At 40.1% G+C, this 15448-nt stretch overlaps 1 protein-coding gene and 1 non-coding gene across 10 annotated transcripts in view; one reads left to right on the top strand and one right to left on the bottom strand.

Moving 5' to 3' along the window:
- The window catches only part of JAK2 (Janus kinase 2), a 196253-nt gene that overhangs the window by 86002 nt on the left and 94803 nt on the right, over positions 1 to 15448 (bottom strand). The gene's annotated exons all lie outside the window — the stretch shown is intronic.
- LOC119048055 (U6 spliceosomal RNA) lies at positions 3072 to 3177 on the top strand. The gene has a single exon (XR_005082250.2). It is a non-coding gene; the product is annotated as a U6 spliceosomal RNA (small nuclear RNA).

Raw genomic sequence — 15448 nt, 5'->3', positions numbered from 1 at the left:
AGAAAGAAGAACCCTTTTGCACTGTTGGTGGGAATGCAGACTGGTGCAGCCACTATGGGAAGCAGTATGGAGATACCTCAAAACACTAAAACATCTGCCAGTGATCCCGCTTCTGTGAATATATCCGAAGGAACCTGAAACACTTGAAAAACAATCAGCTGAAGAAGTATAAATAGTAAAACAAGAATATATAAGAAAATATTTTCCAGCAGTATATGAAAATCTTAAAGACAAGCCAGTAAAATAGCAATTAACAGGAAATGCAGAGAACAGACAAACACATTAAACTTCACTATAAGAATGTGGTCAGCAAATCTAGATTGTGGGAAACTATTACCAACCTGTTTAAAAAGGAAGAAGAGCAGCAATGCAGGAACTAGATAGAGACCATAAGCTTGCAGTAAGGGTGTAGACCTTATTTGGAAGCTGGTTTAAAAAAAATTAAACTAGACACATCAAAATTACAGAACAATCATCATTGAGAACCACCTTAGTTCTTCTTGCTGAATGAAGTCCTACAACTAGGGAATTAAAGAAGCCACACCAAGACTGGTAGGAGGGGTGAAAACTCAAATGGGCTAGTCCCCCACCCATGTGTGGCAGAAAAAAATCAAGAGGTATAACTTTGCTACTGAGGTTCCCCCTGAAAAACAAGGGTCCCAGCCCCACACCAAGGTCCCCATCCCAGGGTTCCAGTGCCAGGAAGAGATATCCCCATAACTTCTGGCTGTGAACACCAGTGGGGATTGAGGCTGAGGAAAACACAGGCTGCTGGACTCACAGGCAGTTTCTCTTAAAGGGCCAGCACAGACTTATTCGGATTTACTCCCTCTGAGGTCTAGCACTGGCAACAGCTTGAGACACCAGAGACATACCAGGAAAAACTGAATTGTCTGGCATCAGGGCAAGAGCTGCAGGGGCCATATTTCTCCCCCCAGAAAGAAGTGCTAGCAGAAGCCACTACTCCTTTGACCAACCCTCACTCACAGAGCCAGCAGGTGGGTACCATATCTGAGACTCCATCAATCAGGCTCACACTGTTTGCACTGCAGAGGGTGAGGGGAGAGTGATTTGATTGCTTGAGTCTCCGCGGAAGCTGTTTCTAGAAGCTCTTCCATATGAATGGCCTGTCTTGCTTCAGACGTAAGAGTTTCCTGAAATCTCTCAAATAAGCAGCACCTGGCTTCAGCATGTCCCTTACCCCCATACCTCTCTCATCAAGTGACTCCAGCCCCAAAACTAGCAGCAGCTGTTTCACAGCTTGGCCTTGGTTCTCACTCAGCTTGGCCTCACCCGGGGACCTCCAAGCCTGGCACAAGCAGTAGCCATCTAAAAACTGCTTTGTAGCTCATGCCAGGTGGCCATGGGCTACTCCCAAGAGATCCCAGTGGGCAGCTTAAGACCACATGGAAGTATCACCACCCAACTACTTACACAAGCAACACATTCAAGGAGTGGGTCAGAGAGCAACAGAGCCCCACTGAAGTAAATCCTGCTCCATGGGGAGGGCCTCTGCACAGCTGATTGGAGTTTGGTGGTCGCAGCCAGTCCTTGCAGCTGATCACCCTGGGCGTAAATCCCTCCCACTGATGGGCCAACAGCAATAAATGCTCAACTGCAAGAGGAGGGTGTACATAGCTCACATGGAAGGTGTACCTGGAGTGCCCAGCTACAGTGATAAGGGAGGCTGTGCCACTGGACCCTAGAGAACACCTACTGTGTCAGGCCACTCTACCAAGCCTAGGAGATGTAACAGCTCTACCTAATTACTACACAGAAACAAACACAGGGAGGCTACAAAAACGAGGAGACAAAGAAACATGTCCCAAATGAAAGAACAGAACAAAACTCCAGAAGAACAAAATGGAGACAAGCAATTTACTAAGATGCAGAGTTCCAGACACTGATTATAAAGGGTACTCAGTGAACTTAGTGAGAATCTCAACAGCATGAAAAAAGACCAGTCAGAAATGAAAGATAGCCCTGGCCAGTGTGGCTCAGTTGGTCGGAGTGCCATCCCATAGACAAGAGGTTGCAGGTTCAACTCCTGCCCAGGGCACATGCTCGGGTTGTGGGTTCAGTCCCCAGTGAGGAGCAACCAATTGGTTTCTCTCTCACATCATCGTTTCTCTTTCTCTTGCCACCTCCCTTACCCTCTCTCTAAAATCAATAAGCAAGTCCCCCAGTAAGGATAAAAAGAGTGAAAAAAAGAAATGAAGGCTACCTTAACTGAGATGAAGAATAATTTACAAGGAATCAACGGCAGAGAAGATGAAGTCAAGAATCAAATCAGCCGTATGGGAGGAGCCTCTGGCACAACCTTAAGCACACCAACATTCACATCACAGGGCACCGGGAGCAGAAGGAGAAGACAGACACTGAAAAGCTATTTGAAAAAAAATGATGACAGAAAACTTCCCTAACCTGGTGAACGAAACAGACATACAAGTCCAGGAAGCACAGAGAGTCCCAAACAAGATGCATCCAGAGAGGCCACACAAAGACACATCACAATAAAAACTCCAAAGGTTAAAGACAAAGAGACAGTCTTAAAAGCAGCAAGAGAAAAGCAGTTAGTTACCAACAGGAAGCTCCCATAAGACTGTCAGTTGATTCCTAAGCAGAAACCTTGCTGGCCAAAACAGAAGGGAATGGCAAGAAGTATTCAAACTGATGAAAGGGAAGAACCTACAACCAAGATTACTCTTGGTTGTAGAATAATCTACAACCAAGAAAAGCTATCATTTAGAGAGAGTCAAAGAACAGATAAAGAACACTCCAGACAAGAAAAAGCTGGAGTTCATCCCCACAAAACCAGTATTATATGGAATTGTTAAGGATCTTCTTTAAGAAGAAGGATAAAAAATATGAAAAAGAAAATGGCAATAAATACATAACTATCAACAATTGAATCAAAAAACAAAATAAATGAACAATTCTGAACAAGCAGAACAGAAACAGACTCATAGACAACTTTTTGACAGTTACAACATGGGAGGAGAGTTGGGAGATGGTTGAAAAAGGTGAAGGGATTAAGAAGTACAAATTAGTTGTTACAGAATAGTCATGGGGTGCTCTCTTCCACAGCACATATACTAAAATTGGAACGATACAGAGAAGATTAGCATGGCCCTGCACAAGGATGACATGCAAATTCATAAAGTGTCCCCTATTTAAAAAAAATAATAGTCATGGTGATGTAAAGTTATACCATAAGGAATATACTCAGTACTATTCTAATAACTATGTATGATGTCATACAGGTACAAGATTTATAGGGATTATCACTCAGTAAATTATATAGTGTCAAATCACTGGGTCATATACCTAAAACTAACATAATCTATGTCACCTGTAATTAAAAAATAAACATTTTATAAAGTCAGAAATGGTAGAGACTTTAAGCATATTCAGTATAAGGCCATGGGATAAATTTTGTACAGATATTATGAATGGTTTAAAACCAAAGTAATTTGGTTGTAGAAGGAGAAGTGTTACATACATTCATTAAGCAAAGCTTAAAAGTGTTTGCTAAAGTAAAAGGTCCCCTGTGAATCTGATACATTAAACCAAAGATGGTACACAAAAAAGCAGTTGTTAGTTGCCAATCTTTTACTTGTGCATACATATACAGACCTCTCTGTTCATCAAAAATACACTTACAAAGCTATAACAGTACAAAAGAGTTCCTTTTGGGGTTAATGAAGAGGAATAGTGTCTAAGATAATATAAAAATCTCATTTATTACATAAAAACTGTATACTTCCTATAAACAAGATTAAAGGCATATAATGAAGTTTTCTTTTAAAAAAAAATAGAGATCCTGTTAAATTCTGCTTAAATTTATTTGACAGGCATTTTAAAACCAAAACAGTACTGGTATGCATACAGACAGATCAGTAGACCAAAAAGCACCCAGAAATAAATGTTATATTAACTTCCCAGGTATACCTGGGAAGTTAATATAACAATATTTTGATACAGTTACAAAAAGTTTGTCTACAAAAGGCACTGGCATAACTGACAGTACAACTAGAGAAAATATGCTAAGTCTATACTTTATATAAAAATAAGGTATATATAAATTAAATATTTAATGTAAAATATAAAAGAATGAAAATATTGAAAGAACCTTTGAGATAACTTTTACCTGGAAAAGAAAAAATTTATAATGAAAAACCCAAAATCCATATAACAAAATTCACACAAATTGCCTGAGTTCTCATTTTCCTTGATCAATAAAATGTTTTTTATTCTCACTTTAATTTCAGTGCCTTAGGACATTCACTGTCCAGTTCCCCATGGTCTGCCTTTCCCCCTACTATCTTACATACTAAGCCTCTTTATACACATTAATGACACTGAAGTCATTTAAGTAGTTTACCTGTACAGTAAAGAAAAAGATGTATTATATTAAATTTTAAACTTTTCTAGAGAAAAGGAATCATAAACAAAAGCACAAGACAGACTGAGAGAAAATATCTGCAATTCATTTGTCAAACAAGGAGTATCTCCAATATCCAGAGAGCTCCACACACTGATAAAAGACAATCCACTAAAAAAAAAAAGACAAATTACAACTTTCCACCAAAAATACATTTTGAACACATATGAAATATTTACAAAAATTGACCATAAGGAAACATATCCTCAAAAATTAAAGAAAAAATTTAAAATTAAGCATAATGAAATCTAAAAAACTACTTCAAATTACAGTAACTGCTACAAGGAAATTATTTCTGCAATGAGTTTATATGCCTTTATTTCATTTCTTTTTATATTTGTAGTTCATTCTTTCAAAATGACTTAAAACACATTTTCAAGTGTTTGTAAATATTTTCTTTAAAAATCATTTTTGTTAGTGCTTCTTAATGCTCTGCTGACTTGTCTCCTTACATATTTGAAGTTGGACATTTCCAGCAATTTCTTTGGTGTGTTTTAAATCCATCCACTTTAATTATTTCTATACTCAAAAAGAAAATCTTTCAGCCCCGGCTGGTGTAGCTCAGTGGATTGAGTGCGGGCTGTGAATCAAGAGGTCGCCGGTTCAATTCCCAGTCAGGGCACATGCCTGGGTTGCAGGCCAGGTCCCCAGTGCGGGCCACGCGAGAGGCAACCACACATTGGTGTTTCTCTTCCTCTCTTTCTCCCTCCCTTCCTTCTCTCTAAAAATAAATAAATAAAATCTTTAAAAAAAAACACTAAAAAAAAAATCTTTCACATATTTGCATCCTTTCCAAACCAAACATCTAGACAAAATAAATAAATAAATAAAATAAAGATGCATAAACTTGACTACATAAAACTATAAACATCAAAATCAAGTTTTTTTAAAAATTGAGAAAGAAACACGCTACAAAGGTTTAATATAGTTATACGAGTAATCCTTACAAATCAATGAGAAAAGTGATCAAAGAACATGAGTAGGCATTCTACAAAAGAAATGCAAACATTCCCTAAAATGAAGACATGGTCAACATCATTAAATGAGAGAAAAGTAAATAAAAATGAAGTATTGTTTCTTCCTTATCAGACTGGCAAAAATTAAGATTGGCAATACTCAACTTTGGCAAGGATATGGAAAAAAGAATACCTAAGACTTTTTCCTTTTAAAAGACCTGAGGCACAATAGTAGGATGTATATCTAAGAATTCTATGGAACACTGTTAATAATAATGAAAAAATTTTCAATAACATTAAAGGGATCTGATAAATACACTATGGTATTCGTAGCCAATAGAATAGTATGAAGACATTGAAAATTATATCCATGGTTTACATTATAATCTTAGCATTATATCCTGTGCATAGCACAAAATGGACACTGAGTGTTGACTGAATAATTAATTGATTACATCAGTGATTTATTATTTTTAATCAGTGATTGATTGCTTGAATGTATAGGTGGGTTAAGTGACTAATTGACCAACTGAGTGACCCACTGGGTGGCTTGAGTTACTGAATGATGAGCTAAATGCTGTATTTTGCTGTATGTAATGCACACCCTCTTTTCTGTGTGCATTATACATGGGATTATTATACCCATGCATAATGCATATCCTTAGTTTTCCCTCAAACATGTGGGCAAAAAGTGTGCATTACACATGGCAAAATACAGTAATGAATCACTAACTAAATGATGGCCCTAGTCATTTCAAGCTGTATTTGAATTTGTCACTGTACACAAACATCCAGAAAGGTATTTAAACTTGTTAAGAAAGTTGGTCAATCAGAAGACGCACTTGCAACTCTTTTTGCCCCTTTTGTTGATGAATGTAATTTTTATCTTTTTTTTAATCCTTACCCATAGACATGCTTAGACAGGGGAAGACAGAGAGAGAAAGAGGGAGAGAAACAGCAATATAAGAGGGAAACATCAACTGGTTGCCTTTCACACACCCCTAACTGGGGACCTAGCCTGCAACCCAGGCACGTGCCTTGACTGGGAATAGAACCTGCAAACTTTTTCAGCCTACGGGATGACATTTTGACCAATAAAGTCACATCAGCCAGGGTGATGAATGTAATTTTTAAATGACCAATACAGAAATAATCTCTGACTTAGAAATCACAGTGTGGTTCACAGCAGCCAATGTTGGAATAAAACAGAGTCTGGAAATAGACCCATCTACATATATAATTTAAAACACTACAAGTTCACAGAAGTAGAGAAAAGATGGGTTATTCAACACACAGTGTTGGAACAACAGAAAAACCACAGAGGGTAAAAAGTTGGGTCCCTTCTTATACCTTGCATCAATATGAATTCCAGATAAATCAAGAAAACATAGGAGAGTTTCAAGATAATTTCAGTTAAGTAGGAAACTAAGGAGGACCTTTTTTTAGTTGTAAAGGAATGACTAACAAAGAGAACAGCATAAAAACTAAAAATATATGCATGACAAAAAAAACTGCACTATAAGCAGAGTCAAAAAATAACAAGACAACCTTGGGTAAAATATTTACAATTCATTTCACACAGAACTATTTCTTTTAGTCTAGAAAGAGCTCCTGAGAGGGGAACTCAAAAGTGAAAGATTTTATCTTCAGATGATATGCTTAAATGATTAATACATGTTGAAAATGTCAGAATGCATGACCTACATCAAGGATCCCCAACCTCTGGGCCACAGACCAGAGGGGTACCTGCCCATGGCCTACTAGGAACTGGAGCAAACAGCAAGAGGTGAGCTTCATGCCAGTGAGCAAAACTTTGCTCCCATTACCACCTGAACTCTACCTCCTGTCTCCTTCCCACTTCCATCCGTGGAAAAAAATGTCTGTCGTCTTCCACAAAACGTAAACCAGTCCCTGGTGCCTAAAAGGTTGGGGACCCTTGACCTACACTACTCCAGGACATCAACAAGCATTCAACTTTTGTGCCCCAGAGGGTCTGCAAGAGATGGAGATGGTATATGAGCCATTGTGTTCCAGGGAGGGAATGTGGGAGATGGAGAAAAAGAACTGTTGATCAGCAGATAGAGAAATACTAGGAAAAATGCTGCTGGACTGCGAGACTCTTTGTCAACTTTTTCCAAAACCCCTTACCTACCCTTTCATTCTCCCTAAAAAATGGTCAGCTTGAGACGAGATGTTAAGACAGTTTGTGAGGGTACATCATAGGCCATCTTCTCTAACCCACAGCATCTGAATCAAGTGCCCATAAGGATTCAATCCTTGTCTCTACTTATTGGTTCTCGTAGTGACCAGCAGCATGAACACCAACTTTTCCAGTTTCACTCCCACAAATCATAGTAAAAGGTCAACAATCAGACAGAAAATGGGCCAAGATATGAGTGAACAGTTCCCAGAAAAGAAAAATTCAAAGCAAATTAAAATTATGAGATTCCATTTTTCACATCTCAAATTGATGAATACCAAACCACCTGAAAATAAGTGTTGAAAAGTATAAGCTGGCATTTCTCTGGAGACCGATTTGGCAATATTTACTGAAATTAGTAACGCATACCACTTTTGAATCAGCAACTCATCTATATAATGTAGAGTTATGGTCCTACACATGCAAACTGACCTATGTACAGAGGTATTTAATATTTTTTAAAGGTTATTTATTTATCTTTAGGGAAGGTAGAGGGAGGGAGAAAGAGGGGGAGAAAAACATTGATCCAACTGCAGACTGTCCCACAACTGAGGCATGTTCCCTGATCCGGGAATCAAACTGGTGACCTCTTGCTTTGCAGGCTGACGCTCGACCAGCTGAATCACACTGATCTGGGCTTTAATACATTTTGAATTCTAAAATATTTGAAATGTCACCTGTTCAGAGTAGATAAAATTTTTGAGAAAATAAAAACATAAAAATACAGACAACCCTTTCAAAGAGCTTTGCTTTAAAGAGAAGTGGAAAATGTATCAGTAGCTAGAAGAGTATGTGCCAATTAATGGTATTAAATTGGGAATTTACAAACTACTGTATTTTGCCACTTATAATACACTCCTGTGTATAGTGTGCACCCACATTCTGTGTACATTATACATGGGATTATTATACCCATTATTATACCCATGGCATGTAATCATTATACCAATGTATAATGCTCATCCTTATTTTTCCCTTAAAAAATTGGGCAAAAATGTGAGCATTATACATGACAAAATACAGTAATGCTCACAGGTCAAATTCAGCCAGTTTCCAGTGTGTAAATAAACCTTTGTAAATTCTTTTATTTTTGTATTGTCCTTGGTTGCTTCTGCATCACAAAGGCAGAGTTGAGACGTTGCAATAGAGATAATCTTGCCAACGAAGCCTAAAATATTTGCAATCTGGTCTTTACTAGAAAAACTTTGCTAACCCTGGTTCACATCAGTGATTTTCACAGTCTGATCCTCCAATCAACATCATCAGCCATCACCTGGGAACTTGTTAGTAATGCACATTCTCAGGTCCCACTCAGGATCAACTGAAACAGAAATTCTGGGGATGGGGCCCAGCAATTTATGTTACAACCAACCCTCCAGGCAATTTTGGGAAGAACCTCTGGGTTAGGGGACAGTTCCAGTATAGCCAGGAACAGATGAGGACCCACCTGAGGTTTGAGTTCACAAATATAAAAGGCATTAAGGAGATTTAATTGAAGACTAATAAGCCTCAAGGAGGGTGTCAGAAACGGCTTAAAGGAAAGTGAGGAAAATACTACTGAAGGCTGAATTAGAGATCCTTGTTATATAGTAATGGAAAGTTTGGCAAAACTATTACCTACAGTATTATAGCAAATAAAATATATATAGTAGACTCTTGAACAACACAGGAGTTAAGGGTGCTGATTCCTATGCAGTCGAAAATCTGCGCATCACTTTGGACGCCCCCAAAACTTAACTATTAATAGACTACTGTTGACCAGAAGCTTCACCAATAACATCATCAATTAACACATACTTTGCATAAGTTTTATATACTTCATTCTTAAGAAAATGTTAAGGAAATTATAAGGAAAATACATTTACAGTACTGTATTGATAAATGTATTTTATGTTTTTATCAATACATTTGATAAAATGTATTTTCATACAATACATTTTTATACATTTTATCAAATGTATTGATAAAATACATTTATCAATACAGTAAGTTTATGTCATGTGATTATTTACTATTCACTAAGTAGCACTGAATCACCGTAAGTGGCAGTGCATCATCATCAAGGTCTTCATCCTTGTCTTCACACTGAGCAGCCTGGAGGGAAGGAAAAAGAGGGGGCACTGGTCTTGTGACCTCAGGGGTGGCAGAGCAGACTACATGGAAAGGCAAACAGGAGAGAGGCTCCACTGATGTAACCTTATAGAAATACATCGTAATTTGCCTTTTTCACTTTTTCATTTCTCTAAAAATGTTTCTACATAGTACCAACCCTTCAGGCACTTCCACCATCCACTTTACTTCCAGTGTCAGTAGCATAGGAAGGTTCATGTCATAAAAGAAGCCAAAAGCAAGCCTGAATAATCAGAACCCTCCTGTCAGACTGTCTAATGTCTGTTTTCTGGCTCTGCTTCTTCTACATCTTTTTCCTCACATCTGACACAGGTTCTGAAGCACTGCTCTCCATCAAGTCATCTTCTGTTAATTTCTCTGGTGTGGTGCCTATCAGCTCTTGAATTTTTCCAGGATTCATATCTTGAAAGTTTTCACCACCCACCTTTTTTTGTCATATTCACAATCTCATGATTTCCTTGACTGGCTTTGTCATAAATCCTGTGAATTCACATACAACATCTGGACAGTTTTCTCCAGCAGGAACTTATTCAGGCTTGATGACTTTCACAGATTTTTCTTTATCAACAATGGCATCTTCAATGGTATATAATCCTTCCAGACTTTCATGATGTTCTATCAGAGTTCTCTTCTACAGTTTCGACAAGCATTTCCAGGTCCTTATGACTCCCTGACCAAGAGGCTGAATTAGAAACAATGTGTTTTGGGGGCAAGACCATCTTGATGCCTTTGGTGTTGAACTCATGGGGTTCTGGGTGGCCACTAGCAAAAGACCTTTAAAAGCCAGTCCCTCACTGGCAAAGTACAATACTTCCTGACTTCAGGAACAAAGCATCAAAAAAAGCCAATCCAGAAGAAGGGTTCTCATTGTCCAGGCTTCCTTGTACAACCAAAAGACTGGCAGCTGGTGTTTATCTTTTCTCTTCAAGACTCTGGGGTTAGCAGCTTTAGAGAGAGGAGCAGTCCTGATCATGAACCCAACTGCATTTGCACAACACAGTAGAGTTAGCCTGTTGTTGCCTGAAATCCTGATGCGCATTTCCTCACTAATACATGTCCTTTGTGGCATTTTCCCAAAGAGGGCACTTTAGTGTGCATTAAAAACCAGTTCAGGCAAATATTTCTTCTCCTCAATAATTTTCTTAATGATGTCTGGGAACTCGTCTGCTACTTCTTGTTCAGCAGAAGCTGTTTCTCCTGTTACCTTGACATTTTTTATGCCAAATTTCTTTCTAAAATTATCAAACCATCCTTATGCTGGCCTTAAATTCTCCTATTCCTTCCTTTTTGCTTTAAGTTGTCATATAATCACTTTTCATTTTTTTGGAATTATATCATAGTCCATAGTTACGCCTTTCTTATAGCAATCCTGCACTCACATAAAAGGTGAATTTTCAATATGAGATAAAAGTGTACTTAGCAAAAAGCACAAAGTTTTGTACCTGCTGGTATAGCTGAAGCAACAGCTTCACAAAATTTTTCTTTTTTTACAGTGGTACTTATGCTAGATTCATTTATCTTGAAATGGCAGGCACAACTACAGCTATACACTTCAATTTGCAGTACATATAAAGTAATTCAACTGCTTCTGACGTTTCTGCACCCTATACAGAGTGCATTTCCAACATGGCACTCTGTATAGGCGGCATGGTGTTATTCAAGGTTCACAGTATTGTAGTAAACAATGGGCGGATGCTGGGAAGATGGCGACGGAGTAAGATGGAGCGGATACTAGCTCCTGTACTCATGGGTGAAAATCCTGGCAGATCTATGGAGAAACAGCACAATAAACCATCGGTTACCCAGCATTTATAAAATTAAAAGACCAGAGATTGTGACCGACGCTGAAACACCAGACGGCGGCAGAGTCAGCTACTGGAGCTGGGTCTCACGCGGCCCCTGTGCTGCCGCCAGAGCAACAGGCCTGGGAGCCAGGGAGTCAGGTACGGAAGCCGGACACTCCAAGCCCCTGTGACGGTCCTGGGAGACAGAGGAGTCAGGAACCGGAGTGGGGACACCCTTGTGCCGATGCCATAGCTACCGGCCTGGGCAACGGAAGGGTCAGTTGCAGGAGCTGGGACACCAAAGGCCCCTGTGACGCCGCCATAGAGACAGGCCTGGACCCTGAGGAGCCAGCTACGGGAGCCGGGAAGCTCTCAAATCCTGTGCCGCTGCCATAGCGATGGGACTGGACGCCGGGGAGTCAGGTACGGAAGCTGGGACTCTCCAAACCCCTGTGACGCAGCTGAGGAGCCAGCTACGGGAGCCGGGAAGCTCTCAAATCCTGTGCCGCTGCCATAGAGACTAGACGCCGGGGAGCCAGGTACGGAAGCCGGGACTCTCCAAACCCCTGTGACGCAGCAGAGGAGCCAGCTACGGGAGCCGGGAAGCTCTCAAATCCTGTGCCGCTGCCATAGCCACGGGACTGGACGCTGGGGAGTCAGGTACGGAAGCCGGGACTCTCCAAACCCCTGTGACTCAGCTGAGGAGCCAGCTACGGGAGCCGGGAAGCTCTCAAATCCTGTGCCGCTGCCATAGCGACGGGACTGGACTCCGGGGAGTCAGGTACGGAAGCTGGGACTCTCCAAACCCCTGTGACGCAGCTGAAGAGCCAGCTACGGGAGCCCGGAAGCTCTCAAATCCTGTGCCGCTGCCATAGCGACGGGACTGGACGCAGGGGAGTCAGGTACGGAAGCCGGGACACTCCAAACCCCTGAGACAGCCCTGGGTGGCAGAGGATCCCTCTATGGGAACTGGGAGGGTCTCAGCCCCTGTGCTGCTGCCATAGCGACGGGATTGGACACTGGGGAATCAGGTACGGGAGCTGGGACTTTCTAAGCCTCTGTGCCACTGCCATAGAGACAGGACTAGACGCCGGGGAGTCAGGTACAGAAACCGGGACACTCCAAACCCCTCTGACGGCCCTGGGCAGCAGAGAGAGCCAGATACGGGAGCCAGGACATTCCCAGCCTCTGTGCCACTGCCCTAGTAACGGGCCTGGGTGCTTGAGGAGGCGGCTACTAGAGCCGGGACATTCAGCAGTGGTAGGCGACCAACGCAGGGACCAGCGCGAGGACCAGCGTGAGTGTAGGTGGAGACGAAAACATCAAGAAACTTGAAGGAGTCTGTACCACTGAACTTCACAAGGAACATACCACAGAAGTTTACACCATAAAACCAGTGTTTCAGAACAGATCAATTTTGGAAGCAGAGACTAACAAGAAGAGTCTCAAACAATGGGAAGACAAAGAAACAATCCCCAAATGAAAGAAAAAGCAGAAACTTCAGAAAGAATGTTAGATGAAATAGACGCTGATCAACTATCAGACAGTGAATTCAAAGCACTGGTTATTACGAAGTTCAAAGAGCTCACAGTGAGCTACCAGAAACTACAGGGGAACTATAATGATCTCTCTGCAAACTACAGCAACATCAAAAAGGAAATGGAAACCATCAGCAAGAGACAAGAGGAAATGAAGAATACAATTTCCGAATTGAAGTACACGGTAGAAAGTTTCCAAAGTAGGATAGATGAAGCGGAGGATAGGATTAGTGAGTTGGAGGACAAGGTAGAAAGCATCTCACAGAAAAGAGCAAGAAAATGAGAAGAGGCTCAGAAAGAATGAAGAAGGATTAAGAGAAATGCAAGACAATATGGAACATAATAATATCAGAATAATAGGAATACCAGAAGGAGAAGAAGAAGAACAAGGGATAGAAAACGTATTTGAACGAGTAATGAGAGAAAATTTTCTTAATTTGATAAGAGAAAAAGTCTCACAAATCCAGGAATCACAGAGAGTCCCAACCAAGAGGAACCCAAGGAGGCCCACTTCAAGACACATCATCATCAAAATGGCAAAATTCCAAGACAAAGAGAGAATCTTAAAGGCAGCAAGGGAGAAAAAAGAAATAACATACAAGGGAGCCCCAATAAGGTTAGCTACTGACTTCTCAATGGAAACACTTCAAGCAAGAAGAGAATGGCAAGAAATATTTCAAGTAATGAGAACCAGAGGCCTATAACCAAGGCTACTTTACCCAGCAAGGCTCTCAATCAAGATAGATGGCCAAATAAAGAGCTTCCAAGACAAAAGAAGTCTAAAAGAATATGCCTCCACCAAACCAGCTCTACAAGAAATACTAAAAGGACTGCTTTGAGGGAAGGAAGGATAAGAGGGAGACAGAGAGGAACACAGGTACAAAAATGGCAATGAATAAGTACCTATCAATAATAACCTTAAACGTAAATGGATTTAATTCTCCAATCAAAAGACACAGAATAGCTCAATGGATAAGAAAGCATGACCCACACATATGCTGCCTATAAGAGACTCACCTCAGGACAAAAGACCATCACAGACTAAAAGTGAAAGGCTGGAAACAAGTTTTCCAAGCAAACGGACAAGAAAAAAAAGCTGGGGTAGCAATTCTCATATCAGACAAAATAGACTTCAAAAAAAAAGGCTATAAAGAGAGACCCAGAAGGTCATTTCATTATACTCAAGGGAAGAATCCACCAAGAAGACATTAACATTGTAAACATATATGCACCAAACATAGGGGCACCCAAATATATCAAGAAAATCTTAGAGGACTTCAAGAAAGATATTGACAGCAACACAATCATAGTAGGGGATTTGAACACCCCACTATCAAAAATGGACAGATCTTCCAAACAAATTATCAACAAAGATATTGTGGCATTAAACAACACCCTAGATGAAATGGACTTAACTGATATATATAGAGCCCTTCATCCCAAAGAAGCTAAATACACATTCTTTTCAAATGTACATGGAACATTTTCAAAGATAGACCACATGATAGGACACAAGAGGAGCCTCAACAAATTCAAGAAAATTGAAATCATACCAAGCATCTTCTCTGACCACAAGGGACTGAAATTAGAAACCAACCCCAAAGAAAAAAACCCAAAGCACCCCAAAACATGGAGACTGAATGGTATGCTATTAAACAACGAACGGGTCAAGAATGAAATTAGGGAAGAAATCAAAACATTTCTGGAAACAAATGAAAATGATCTCACAACAACCCAAAACTTATGGGACACAGCGAAGGCAGTCCTGAGAGGGAAGTTTATAGCAATACAGGCCTACCTAAAGAATATAGAAACATTTCAAACAAACAACCTAACCCTACGCCTGCAAGAACTTGAGGAACAACAACAAAGACAGCCCAGAGCAAGCAGAAGGAAGGAAATAACCAAGATTAGAGCAGAATTAAATGACATAGAAACTAAAAGCACAATTTTAAGGATCAATGAATCCAGGAGTTGGTTCTTTGAGAAGATAAACAAAATAGACAAGCCTTTAAGTAGTCTCATCAAGAAAAGAGAGAGGACACAAAGAAACAGAATCAGAAATGAAAAAGGAGAGATTACAACTGATACCACAGAAATAGAAGAGATTGTAAGAAATTACTATGAAGAACTGTATGCCAAGAAATTTGAAAACCTAGGGGAAATGGACACATTTCTAGAAAAATACAATCTTCCAAAACTCAGTGAAAAAGAAGCAGAAAATCTAAATACACCAATAACAGCAAAAGAAATTGAAGCAGTAATCAAAAAACTCCCAGAGCACAAAAGCCCCGGACCAGATGGTTTCACAGGAGAATTCTACAAAGCATTTAAGGAAGAGCTAACCCCTATTCTCCACAGACTATTTCAAAAAATTCAGAAGGATGGAAAACTCC

Source organism: Artibeus jamaicensis, unplaced genomic scaffold (genome assembly GCF_021234435.1).
Source record: "Artibeus jamaicensis isolate MK-2021 breed Jamaican fruit bat unplaced genomic scaffold, CSHL_Jam_final scaffold_1964, whole genome shotgun sequence".
In the NCBI taxonomy this organism is placed as follows: Eukaryota; Metazoa; Chordata; class Mammalia; order Chiroptera; family Phyllostomidae; genus Artibeus; species Artibeus jamaicensis.
The sequence above is the reverse complement of the archived record's forward strand: the minus strand, read 5'-3'. Positions and strand labels throughout refer to the sequence as shown.